The sequence below is a fragment of the Plecotus auritus genome (genome assembly GCF_963455305.1).
Source record: "Plecotus auritus genome assembly, chromosome: 7".
NCBI lineage: Eukaryota > Metazoa > Chordata > Mammalia > Chiroptera > Vespertilionidae > Plecotus > Plecotus auritus.
In genome coordinates, this window is record NC_137774.1 from 85,871,686 (window position 1) to 85,885,266 (window position 13,581).

General features: G+C 45.5%; 1 protein-coding gene across 2 annotated transcripts in view; it reads left to right on the forward strand.

Moving 5' to 3' along the window:
• Nucleotides 1-10,953: 10,953 nt before the first annotated feature.
• RABGEF1 (RAB guanine nucleotide exchange factor 1) overlaps nucleotides 10,954-13,581 on the forward strand; it is a 63,359-nt gene continuing 60,731 nt past the window's right edge. Inside the window, exon 1 of one of the 2 annotated variants that reach the window (XM_080681757.1) lies at nucleotides 10,954-11,358. The gene's annotated coding sequence lies outside the window, so the exon portion shown is untranslated. The remainder of the gene's footprint in view (nucleotides 11,359-13,581) is intronic. The other variant, XM_080681758.1, reaches the window with a different exon arrangement.

Consider the following 13,581-nt stretch of genomic DNA (forward strand, 5'->3'; position numbering starts at 1 on the left):
CTTCCCTGAGATTGGCAGATGAACTTCTGCCCTGACTTGAAGTTAAAGGAGGATGGGCCCATGAAGGTCCTTCTGCAGTTACTTTAGCCTTGTCTCAGTTCTAGGTAGGTGTGCACCTAGGCAGACAGCTCCGCCCTCTCCTGCGGAGAGGTCTCCACGGGAAGAAGGTAGCACAATTGTACAGTCTCTTGTATGGCTCACAACTACGTTAGTAGTTAGGACAGAAATCCCTCCTGTCAGATCACCACTTTTTTCCAAGGGGGAAATAAGTGAGTCTGAGCGTATGTGAGCCTCAGTGGTTAAGACCCTTGCTTGAGGAAAATGGGTATAATGCCCTTCCTCCAAAAGCAGAGTTTTGACACCTTCCTGGCTAATGAGTGTTCTCATCAAGAAGCCCCTTGGAGTCACTTCATGGATTAACCCAGAAAGGTGAGTTCTGACGTGTTCTGTAGCTATGCTACCCTCCAGCTGATTCCCTTAAAAATGGTGAAGGGATTAAGCAAAAAAGAAAAATACACACACAAAAATATGGCGGTTACCAGAGGGAAAAGGGGGCAGAGGGAGGCAAAGAGGGTAAAGGGGGGTAAATGGTAATGGAAGGAGACTTGACTTGGGGTGGTGCACACACAATACAATATACAGCTGATGTATTATAGAATTGTACACTTAAATCTTTATTAAATAAAAAATCTCTCATTATTCTAACTTTTAAACAAAAACACTGTATCATCTGTGCCAAATGAATTCCTGACCTAATTACTGTGCAACACTCACATAGTAAGAATACACTAATAATATCTTATAATTTGGAAACTGAAGCTCATAGAAGTATAATTTCCCCAAGGGCACGTAGCCAGTAAGTGGCAGAGCCAGGATGTAAACCCAGAGCCCTTTTCTGAAATCCTCATGGGTGTTCAACAGCAGAGCCCTCCCTTCCACTTGGCAGCTCAGTGTCCCACCTCTGAGGCTCAGGGTTTCACCCTGCCTAACCTATAAAGATTTGAAAAGCAAATAATCTAGAAGGAATATTAGAAAGACTTACTTAGACCTGTGGGTCTCAAGTAGCCCTGAGCATTAAGTAGATAATGGGGTCCCCAATGTTCACTAGATGGTAAAGGGCCCTACTCATGGGACAGTGAGTGGAGGATGACTTAGCAGGTGAGTAATGATTCCTGGCTGGACAGTGTAGTGGGATAATCTGGGACAGCACCTCCTGACCATATGGGGAGGTACACCCAGGGTCATGGGCCTCCTTCAGGGGCCCCTGGTGTCAAGAGAATAATTGAATTGGAAACTCTAGTTTAGCTCAGGGGACATTGTACGCTCATGGCCCTTGGACTCCAGGTCTCTACTCTGCCTGTGTTTTCTGTCGTCATTTTGAAGATGATGACCTTTTAGCTGGATTTATGTACTTTTTATTTATTTAACTAGTAGCCTATTCCTTTAGCTCTTATTTACTTACTTTTAACTTTCTGTCCTTTGATTCCTTATCATTTTGTTTTTTTCTGTCATGTACGTTAGCTTTCTCTATTTTTAAAACATGATTTGAAACTTGTTTTAAAAGTCAGAGCTTATGTTTTAAAGAATTCTTTTCAATTATACTTGCCATTCAATATTATATTATTTTCAGGTATATAACATAGTGATTAGACATTTATATAACTTATGAAGCAATCGTCCAGTAACTCTTATACCCACCTGACACTATAAATGGTTATTGTATTATTTGACTATATTCCCTAAGCTGTACTTAGCATCCCCGTGATTTTTTTGTAACTGCCAATTTGTACTTCTTAATCCCTTCCACTTTTCATCCATTCCCCCAAACTCCATCCCATCTGGCTACCATCAGATTGTTCTCTGTATCTATGAGTTTATTTCTGTTTCAATTGTTAATTTATTTTTTTTTTAGATTCCACATAAGTGAAATTATAGGGTGTTTGTCTTTCTCTGATGTATTTCACTAAACTTTATTTCTAACATAACTTTTAAGTACATGCATGAATAGGACGCCAAAGAAGGTAGTTCTTGTTCTGAGCAAGAGTAATTATGTGCTTTTTTCCCCTTCTCTGGTAATTTCTACAATGATCTTATTAGCTGTGAACATTAGGTACTTCATTTTTTCCCTTTAGAGAAATATCTTCTAACATGTAAATACAAGGAAAAACTGATAGTGTTATTATCAAAGTTATAGATCTACTAGATAACCTAGATATCCAAACTTTTACCTCTCCCTCCAAAATGTCCCCTCGCTCCTACACTAAATAACAGTAAATACAGCCTTAGGAACAGGACAGTTCCATTTTTGGACTGCTAAGGTCTTCTTCCCTCAGACAGTGGACATGATCAGAGATCCTGGGATTTCACCTCCTCCAACCACCTAACACCAAGTGGAAAGAGGACTGTTGTGCACCAGGAAAAAATCCAACACAGCTTCAAGAAAGACTGAATGAAACCTCCTTAAACCATGCAAAAGCACTTCATGCAAAGGGCCTATAATCAGATTATGATGCATATTTTCCAGCCTTCTGTGATCTGAGCAGAAACCTGATTCACCCTTTAACAAACCATGACTTTTAGAGGATGCTAATGTATTACAGACCCTGATGTTTTCCTATATCATGGGACCTAGGCAGATGGCCTGGCTCCAGTAGATCTTTGGAATAGACATTTCCATACTTCTCTCAGTTATTACTTAAATCAAGAAATGGAACCCCCGCCCTAGCTGGTTTGGCTCGGTGGATGGAATGTCAGCCTGTGGACTGAAAGGTCCCAGGTTCAATTTCCATCAAGGCACACGCCTGGGTTGTGGGCTTGATCCCCAGTAGGGGGCATGCAGGAGGCAGCCAATCAATGATTCTCATCATTTGATGTTTCCCTCTCCCTTCCTCTCTGAAATCAATAAGAAATACATATATTTTTTTTTTTTTTAAATAGAACCACAACGTACCGTAAAACTTAGAGCTTGACCTCCATTAGAAGTTTACAAGTTGGGTCAAATTTTATACCTATGTTATTTTTGTAGAGGGTGTAATGAGTAGGCTTAAGTGTGTGTCAACTTCTATAAATGCCTTTCTTTGTGTGTTTCTCAACATTACATCCTGATCATCAGCTGTACCTTGGCTTATTCTGTCTGCCCAGAGGCTCATCTGTGTGTGCACATGTTTTGGGTGCTTACTTTCCCTCCTCTTAGTATGTCAGTTTCACCTCCCTCTGCTCATGAGTGGCCTGTCTATGGCATTTTATAGGTGGTTGGCCACTTCTGGCCATGCCTCATTGGCATCTGCTAGCCAGCTGTGGCAGTGATACTGTGCCCAGGGTTGCCCTCTTCTTCTCAGGCAGGTAAGTGCTTGTTTGCACTGAGGTCCCTAGTTTTCCATTTCAGCTTTCTCATCTGGCCTGCTAGGATTTGGAAAGCATTTTGAGCTCCCTCTCTAAGCTCTGTATCCACCTCCACAGCAGCAACAGAGAATGCCACAGGACCCCACTGAGCAGACAAGTTAGCTTCACCCTCCTCTATCCCAGAGGGAGGAATCAAAATGCTTTACCACCCTAATTGGTTTGGCTCAGTGGATAGAGCGTCGGCCCGCGGACTCAAGGGTCCCAGGTTCGATTCTGGTCAAGGGCATGTGCCTTGGTTGCGGGCACATCCCCAGTGCGGGGTGTGCAGGAGGCAGCTGATTGATGTTTCTCTCTCATCGGTGTTTCTAATTCTCTCTCCCTCTCCCTTCCTCTCTGTAAAAAAAATCAATATATATTTTTAAAAATGCTTTACCTGAAAACCGAGTTCACCAAGAGGTTTCTAACAAAAATATGAACTTCCCTTGTGAGCTGACCACATCACTATTAGCTGAAATGAGGGTGGCATTATTCACTTGGCACTCTCATAAATCAAGGCAGGATGTATCTGCCCCTAGGCATATTCAGAGAATGTTCCACCCAATTGCTTAATATTATTCTTCAAAGTGCAGCTCTATTTGGAAACTCCCATTGGTCTAGTAGAGACACAAAACATTGAGGAACGCCCCCTGTAGTCACCTGCAGAAATATCCCACCACTTCCATTAGCTGGGCTTTTAGCCCAGAGAATTCCACTGAGGTGGAGTTTACTACTTGATTTTGAACCCTTGCCAGTGCCCTTCCCTGCTAGGATGGCAATCCGGATCCCTTTATGGCAGCAGCACCTGAGGGATAACCTGAATTTGTGGATTAAGGTCAGAAGTGGAACTCCCAGATAAAGTAAGTCCAGCCAAGGTATCTGCATGATACAAGGATGTTTCTTAGGTGGAAGGCTTTCCAGATACTCAATTGTGCCCCAGGATTTCTGGGGCTTATAGGCAGTACTGGTCATTGGTTCATAACCCTCAGCTTCCTCACTTGACCATTCTATCTTTTTAGGGGTTGGGTTCTCCCGATCCCTTGTTATGGACCCAGCATTCCAACAGCTGAAAACCCTGTACATCTTTTCTCCTATCTGGTCCTACACCAGCAAGGCACTCTTCAATGCTTTGGTAGAGGTCACAAGGTGGCACAAACCTAGGCAGCATCTGTCCCTGGTTTCTACATCTCCATGGCAAAGATAGCAGAAGGTAGGAAATAAAGATTAGATTGGAGATAAATGAAAGGAGGACAGGAAAACAAGAGACTAGAAAGTCAGCAAAACCAAAACTTGCTTTTTTAAAAGATCAGCAGAATTGGTAAATCTTTAGCTAGACTGATTGAGCAAAACGAGAAAATTCAAATAGTTAAAATCGGAAATGGAAGAGGGACGTTACTACTGACTTTACATTAATAAAAAGGGTTATAAGAATACTATAAACATATATGTCACCAACAAATTGAATAACCAAATTAAATGAACTAAATCCTAGAAACATAACCTACCAAGTCTGAAACACAAAACAATAGAAAATCTGAGTAGATCTATAATAAGAATATTAAATCAGTAATCAAAAATCCCCCAACAGCCCTGGCTGGTGTTGCTAAGTGGTTAGAATGTCAGCCCACAGACCCAAGTGTCTTGGGTTCAATTCCCTGTCAAGGGTACTTATCTCTGTTGCAGGTTCCCCAGTCCCGGTAGAGGCCAGTGCAGGAGGCAACCAATCGATGTGTCTCTCTTACATTGATGTTTCTTTCTCTCTTCCCCTCCTCCATCCCTTTCACTCTCTCTATAAATCAATGGAAAAAATATCCTCAGGTGAGGATTAAAATAACACACAAAAACTTCCCAACAAAGAAACCCCTGTACTAGATGGTTTTCCTGGTGAATTTTACGAAACATTTAAAGAAGAACTAATACCAATCCTTCTCAAACTCTTCCAAAAAATTAAAAGTGGACCCTGGCTGGTGTGGATCAGTGGTTGAGCATCAACCTATGAACCAGGAGGTCACGGTTCAGTTCCTGGTCAGGGCACATACCTGGGTTTCAGGCTCCATCCCTGGTAGGGGGCATGCAGGAGGCAGCCGGCCAACGATTCTCATCATTGATGGTTCTATCTGTGTTGCCTTCTCCCTTCCTCTCTGAAGTCAATTTAAAAAATGTAATATGTATACTAATATATACATATATATGTTATATATATATACACTAGTGGCCCGGTGCACGAAATTTGTGCACGGGGGCAGGTGTTCCTCAGCCGGCCTGCACTCTCTCCAATCAGGGATCGGGCCTAAACCGGCAGTCAGACATCCCTCTCACAATCCGGGACTGCAGGCTCCAGCCGCTTACCTGCCTGCCTGCCTGCCTGATTGCCCCTAACCACTCTGCCTGCCAGCCTGCTCACCCCCAACTGCCCCCCGTGCCAGCCTGCTCGCCCCCAACTGCCCCCTGTGCCAGCCTGCTCACCCCCAACTGCCCCCCCTGCTGGCCTGCTCACCCCCACCTTCCCTCCCCACTGGCCTGCTTGCCCCCAACTGCCCCCCTGCTGGCCTGCTCACTCCAAACTGCCCCCCCAGCTGTACTGATCACCTCCAACTGACCCCCACTGATGGCCTGCTCACCCCCAACTGGCCCCCCTGCTGGTCTGCTTACCCCCAATGGCCCCGCCCTCCACCAGCCTGATCACCCACAACTGCCATCCCATCCTGGCCTGATCACCCCTCGGCGACCCAAGCTCCCAGCCCCTCCTTTTTTTCTTTTTTTTTTTCAGCACCTCCTTGAGCAGAGGCCAGGGCCGGCTGGAAGCAAGTATCTGGGATTTATTTATCTTCTATAATTGAAGCCTTGAGCGGAGGCCAGGGCCGGACAGGGCGGGCAGGAAGCTTGGCTTCCTCCATCGCCGAGGCAACCCAAGCTTCCTGCTTGCTCCAGCTCTGTGGCCGCTGCCATCTTGGTTGGGTTAATTTGCATACTCATCCTGATTGGCTTGTGGGCGTGGCTTGTGGGCGTAGCAGAAGTACAGTCAATTTGCATGTTCCTCTTTTATTAGTGTAGATATACACACACACATATCTATACTAATAAAAGGGTAATATGATAATTTGACTGGGAGACCTTCCAGGAGACCTTCGGGACATTCTTCTGGACAAAGCCATGGTGGCGGGGCCAAGGTAGATGTAGTTAGAGGCCAAGAGGGGAGGGCAGTTGTGGGTGATCAGGCCAGGATGGGACGGCAGTTGTGGGTGATCAGGCCGTTGGGGGGCGGGCCGTTGGGGGTGATCAGACCAGCAGGGGGGCCAGTTGGGGTGAGCAGGCCATCAGTGGGGGTCACTTGGTAGTGATCAGGACAGCAGGGGGGGCAGTTTGGAGTGAGCAGGCCAGCAGGGGGCAGTTGGGGGCGAGCAGGCCAGCAGGGGGGGCAGTTGGGGGCGAGCACACTGGCACAGGGGGCAGTTGGGGGAGATCAGGCTGGTGGGGGCATTTGGGGGCGAGCAGGCCGGCAGGCAGAGTGGTTAGGGGCAATCAGGCAGGCAGGCAGGTGAGCAGTTAGGAGCCTGCAGTCCCGGATTGCAAGAGGGATGTCCAACTGCCGGTTTAGGCCCGATCCCTGTAAACCAGCAGTAGAACATCCTTCAAGGGGTCCAAGATTGGAGAGAGTACAGGCCGGGCTGAGGGACTCCCCTACCCCATGCACAAATTTCATGCACTGGGCCACTAGTGTGTGTGTGTGTGTGTGTGTGTGTGTGTATATATATATATATATATATATATATATATATATACACACTCTTAAGTGGAGGGAATGCTTTCTAACTCATTCAATGAGGCCAGCATTGCCCTGATAACTGAGCCAAGCATATACCTACAAGAAAACAAAATTACAGACCAATATTCCACATGAACTATGACAGAAAAAAAACTGAACAAAATACTATACTGAATTTAGCAACATATTAAAAGGATTATATACTGTGGCCATGTGGGAATATTCCTGGAATACAAGGATGGCTCAACATATGAAAACTGATCAATGTTATACACTATATTAGGAAAATAAAGGGGGAAAACTACCTGATCTCTTCAGTTAATACAGAAAAAAAATTGTGACACAATTTAATGCCTTTCTTTTTTTAAAAATATATTTTATTGATTTTTTACAGAGAGGAAGGGAGAGGGATAGAGAGTCAGAAACATCGATGAGAGAGAAACATCAATCAGCCTCCTCCTGCACGCCCCCCACTGGGGATGTGCCTGCAACCAAGGCACATGCCCCTGACCGTAATCGAACCTGGGACCCCTCAGTCCACAGGTGGACGCTCTATCCACTGATCCAAACCGGCCAGGGCAATTTAATGCCTTTCATGGTAAAAACACTCAACAAACTAGAAACAGAGGGAAACAACCTCAATATAAGAAAGCCACATATGAAAAACCCACAGCTAACATTATACTCAGTGGTGAAAGACTGAAAGCTTTTCCATTATGATCAGGAACAAGACAAGGATGCCCATTTATGCCAATTCTATTCAACACAGTACTGGAAGTCCTAGCCAGAGCAACCAAGCAAGGAAAAAAAAAAAAAAAAAAAAGGCATCCAAATTAGAAAGAAATGAAATTATCTCTGTTTGAAGATAATATATGCAGAAAACCCTAAGGATTCTACACATACAAAATAACCTGTTAGAACTAATAAATGCAGCAAAGTAGCAAGATATGAAGCACACACAAAAATCAGTTGCATTTCTATACACGAACAATGAACAATCTGGAAAGGAAACAAAAATAATTCCGTTTACAATAGTATTAAAAAGAATAAAATACTTAGGAACTAACTTAAGATGAAATATTTGTACACTAAAAACTACCAAACATTTCTTTAAAAATTTTTTTAATTGATATTTTAGAGAGAAGAGAGAATCGAACCATGACCTCCTGGTTCGAAGGTAAATGCTCAACCACTGAGCCATGCAGGCTGGGCCACCTTACCACCCCTCTTGCCCACATTTAATAAAAACCTTCCACCTAGACCCCATCAGCATCTCATTCTCCAAGGTCACCCACTCTCATTTCTTGAGTGCATACTATGGCTTTAATTAATTTACTGTGCATTGGTAAATCTTTCATGCTCTTGAATTCCCCCTTTTTCTGTGATAAAGACCTGGTTTGGTTCCCCCCACATCATAACTAGTCTGGGAACTTTAACTTTTGAGCTTTCCAATCAATAACTGGATATACATCAAACTTTGAGATAAACCTCTGATTATACCCTGGACTAAGGAAATAATATTCAGGTATCCATACTGACATCCAGGATCCAGACCACCTGTCATCTAGAGGATTTCTGTTTCAGACCAATCCAGAGGCTAAGAATGCTTCTGTTGTAGGTGGAGGCAGGAATGGCAACAATTATCTGACTGGTGGGGTCAGACCAAACCAGGGTTCAGCCACCTCGGTACTTGGGTTCTGGCTAGGAAAGAATTCAGAGCAAGACCCAAACAGTAAGAGAACATTTATTGGGTAAATTACAGAGGTAGAAAAAGTAATTCCTATAAGAAATGGGCTTAGCAAACTTCTAGAGGTAAAGGAAGGGCCCTTGGAGCTTGGGAGTGAGGAAGCAATTGGTAACATGACTGAGGTCTGGAGTGGGAGAGGGGGAGAGAGGGGAAGTGGATGAGAAAGGGGAGGGCATGAGCGTGATCCCGGGAGGGAGAGTGCACTGGGTCTTCCGTCCTAAGGGTTTTTTTGAGTGGAGATTTTAGGGGAGGTTCCAGGGGAAGATCTCAATAAAATATTCAGCAGTTTTCCAGGTATGTCCTTTCAGGGTTGTGATCTCCACAGATTGGTAGGCACCAGGGCAGGAGGTCATTATTCCTTGCAGCTGGTCCTGACGTCAGCCATGGCTGGTTTTGTTGCTTATCTGGGCCTGGAGCTAAAATACAACTTGAGGTCTAGATGTTATCTCTAGGGAGGAAAGGCCAAGGGGTCCAAAACCTCGTGACCTGCAATATGCTAGGGGAGGAAAAGTCACCCTGGGGACCAGGGCCGACCCTACGATTGTCCTTTGTTGGACACCTGGGACTTTCCACCTGGTGACCTTCTGTACCTGGCCCATCATGCTTGTTCTGCTTATGTCTGTCTAACTGCCTACAACACTTCTCAATAATGTACTTTTTGTTACAAGAACTCTTAGTTTTTCTTTTCTCTGCAAAACACTGGGTATTGCCTTCCTGTGTTTTCCATTTGCAAACCCTAAGACCCTTGAATAAATATTTATTTCTAGGCAAAGCCTCCAGACTCTGAGTTCGTTTGACACAGGATAGAGGCAACTGCTGTTTCCAACTGTTAAAGAGAAAACCAGACCCAATATAATGTCACTTGTACTGAAAGCCTATGATGTAATTGCAGTTTCAACCTTTCCCAGAAACATAATCTTAATAACCAGTCTGGAATTTTCTGGTCAAACACCAGTAAGGTAATCTGTCACGTGGAACCTCTCCATCCCTAATAGAGAGAAGAAGCAATCTTAAAGATAAAAGCTCTTCCTGCCCTAGTTGGTTTGGCTCAGTGGATAGAGCGTTGGCCTGCAGACTGAAGGGTCCCAGGTTCAATTTTGGACAAGGGCACATGCTGGGGTTGAGGGCTCAGTCCCAAGTAGGGAGTGTGCAGGAGGCAGCCAATCAATGATTCTCTCCCATCATTGATGTTTCTATCTCTCCCTCTCTGATATCAATAAAAATATATTTTAAAACAAAACAAACAAACAAAAACCCTTTCCATTCTCTTCACCCAAAGAAAAGATGTCCAGGTCCAAAAATAATCCTTTTTTTGTTTGTTTTTGTTAATAGCTCCCTTGCTCCACCCTTCTTATAAAATCCTTTTATTTTGTACAACCTCTCAAAGCGCCCTTCTAGTTACTAGATGGGATGCTGCCCTATTCATGAATGACTTAATAAAGCTAATTAGATCTCCAGAAAATTTTTTTAACCCTTACCTGAGGGTATGCTTTCACTGATTTCTAGGGAGAGCGAGAGCAACATCCATCTATTGCCTCCCATGTGCTCCCTGACTGAGTATCAAACCCACAACCTAGGTATGTACCCTGACCAGGAACCGAACTTGTCATCTTTTGGTGAAAGGGAGGATGCTCCAATCAACTGAGCCACCCTGTCAGGGCTTGAATTTTGTGTTTTTGTTTTTTTGTTTTTTTACATTCCTGTTGCTTCTGGCCTTTTTGGCCAAGATCAACTGTAACACAACATTCCTGAAATGGGAATCACGAGAACTGGAATCCATCTATGACTCGACCATTAATACTGTGTGATACTGGATAACTTATTTAACTTTTAATTTCACTTATGCTCAGGTATTAAAAAACGGCTTCTGGATCAACCAATCTCTTTAAGAACACTTTTAAAATCCTAAGGTCCGTGAAGGGATGGGATTCATTCGTTTTTCAGGCGGCCTCATCTCCTAGGGGTTGGCAACAGTCTTCTGACCCAATGACTCCTCTCCCGCCTCCTATTCCACGCCCAGGGCCGGACAGCACCTAAGGGGCAGTCGCCCTCACGCTATTGCGAGTCGGATCCCAAAAGCAAGGACGGAGGAAAAGACAGAGTAAGGCCGGCTTCTCCGCCGGCTCCCGAACGCTCCAGGTCGGCGCTCCAGAGCGAGCCTCCAGGCCGCCGCCCCCTTGATGCCCTCCGGCTTGGCTGGTACTGCCAGGATGTCACTGACGCCGGGCCTGGGCCTCGCTCCACCCAGCGCAGGTCCCAGGGGAACTAGCAGGAGCAGCCCCCCACCTCAAGTCCAGGGCCCCGGAAGTGACGTCTGTGCGTGCGTGACGCGCGCTCGCGGCGCCGGGGGCGGGGCCTGAAAGAGGGTGGGCCGGTGTGAGGGCGGGTTGTGGACTGGCGGGGCCGGGACCCACTCGATCGACGCGGGGAGAGCGGCGGTCTCGACGCCGGTGGATCCGCCAACGAGGTACGGAGCTGACGGAAGGGGGCCGAGGACAGCGTTGCTCTCAGCTCCGGGCAGTGGGGCGGCGCGCCGTCCGGGTTGGAGCTGCTGGGTCGTTTGTCCGTGCGGTCCACTCGGCCGGGGCCGGTTCGGAGCCTCCTGTCCTCCTCCGTCCCAACCCGGGCCCCTGGCCGTCCCCCTTAATAACCCTCTCGGTGCTCAATCTACCCGTGTCAGGCTCTGGTCGCCAAGTTCTCCACGGCCCAACCCAGCTCCGACGGGCAGACGCTTATTTCCTGGCCGCCTCCTGCCACCGGTCATCCCCCGGCGGGATGGCTTCCCTCTGGCCGGCGCCCTCCTCACTGTTCAGTCCGCGGAGTCCAAAGGGACACCTGTCGTGGCGGCCCGCCGGGTCCTGTCCTGGGACCCTCGGGCACTTTTCTGGATTGAAAGCTCGGCCCCACCTCGCAGGCTGGCCTTGGCAGGGAGCCGGGCTTCCCGAACCCGCATCGTTCTTGGGAGGGACACGTCCCGGAGCTGGGAGGGTGCTGACTCTCGTGGTGCGGAGTCTTGAAGACTGGTCCTAACTTTGGCCCGGTGGTTGAGGACCTGGAGTTAGGAGCAGAAGTCCCTGCTTCCAAGCCGTCTTGGAGGAGAGCAGAGGTGATGCCCATTACGGAAGTTTAGTAGAGGGGGAGGGAGGGACCCAGCCGCTTTAGAGTGTAGGTCATAGACCGCGGGGTGGTGTCTCAGCGCTGATGACCAGGCCGGTGGTTGGGAAATGTGTCAGTGGGCGGTGGTGGGCTCCTAGAGATTAAATGTGGAAATTTGCCAGTACGAGTTTACAGCATCACCTGGGAAGTAGTCTTGTCTTTTCCTCCCCTCCCCTCCCCTCCCCCTTCTTTTGGAGCTGAAGAGTTGTTTCGGATTTTGAGGTAAAAAATAATTGTGCTGCTTTTATGTAAACCTAAAACTGCTTAAAGTCTATTAATTAAAACAGTTGTATCAAGAAAGCTTGCAGAGGTACAAGATCTGATTGTATAACGGTAACTTCAGTTACTGGTTCTTATATCGAATAATAAGAAGTGTTCAGGATTTTTACTGACCTTGGAAACAATTATGTTTCTTCTCTCTAGAACTTAGCCAGTTTAGGAGGGAGGGAGGAAGGGGAAGAGAGGAAAGAAAGAGAGAGAGAAAAGATACTTTGAATACTAGATGGTAAGTAGTGTGACTTAAGTTAGAGCACCCTAAGTGGAGTGACTGCAGATGTGGAGGGTGGAGAACGGTATCAGGGAATACCTTTTTCGGAGTACCATGAAGAATGAGTAACATTCAGACTGACAAAGTGGTGTGGGAATTTTAGGGGTAAGTGGGAATGTGAGGGTGGAGCAACTAATGGAGAAGAGGCCAATAACTACTTGGAGGTGGTCTTTGAAAAGTAAAAAAGTGGAGGGCAGATAGGGACAGAGATGCTGGAACGGGGTCTTTTATCTGATGATGACAGAACCAGGGAAGGGATTTAGGGAGGATTATAGTGAGGTTAAAAAGGAGTTTTATGTAGATCTTAACACACAGGCTCCTATATGGTTGATGAGGATTGTGCCCAATAGTGTTTGCTTATGTGCTATCTTTTTTGCTCATTAAATGTTTGCATTGTATATTTATTTACTAATAGTTTCCTTGTGTATGAGTGACTGACCCTGCTAATTTTTAAACTTCTATAAACAGGAATTCTGCTTTTACCTCTTAGCATTCTAATCCAAGTTGGGCATTCACAAATGCTACATGACTACCTGCTAACTTTATGAAAATTCACTGCTTTCTGATATTTTTCAGTGAAAAAAAATTCAGTCAGTACTTTATTTTTTAAAAAATGTTTCTTCTAGTACTTAACTTACTTTAATATCTACATACAGAAGAACTAAGATCCTATTTGATTTACTGTGTCAGTCTTTGGCTAGAGACATATCATTTCAGTCTTGAAAGTGTGAGTTTAATTTTTGGCATGTGTGTTTTTATTGGTTGCAAAGGAAACATCTCTGGCAGAGATTACCCATTCCTAAAATGTAGGCAATACATGTGTAATAATAACACCTGTCGATATTCTGTGACTCAGAATAGAAATGCTATTAAGTGGCTTCTTAACCCATAAATAAAGTCAGCACACTAAAAATAAGTTTCACAATAGAGGTCAAACATTTTGAAAGTCTTATTAAATGCTCATTTCTTTCATAAAGCATTATAGAG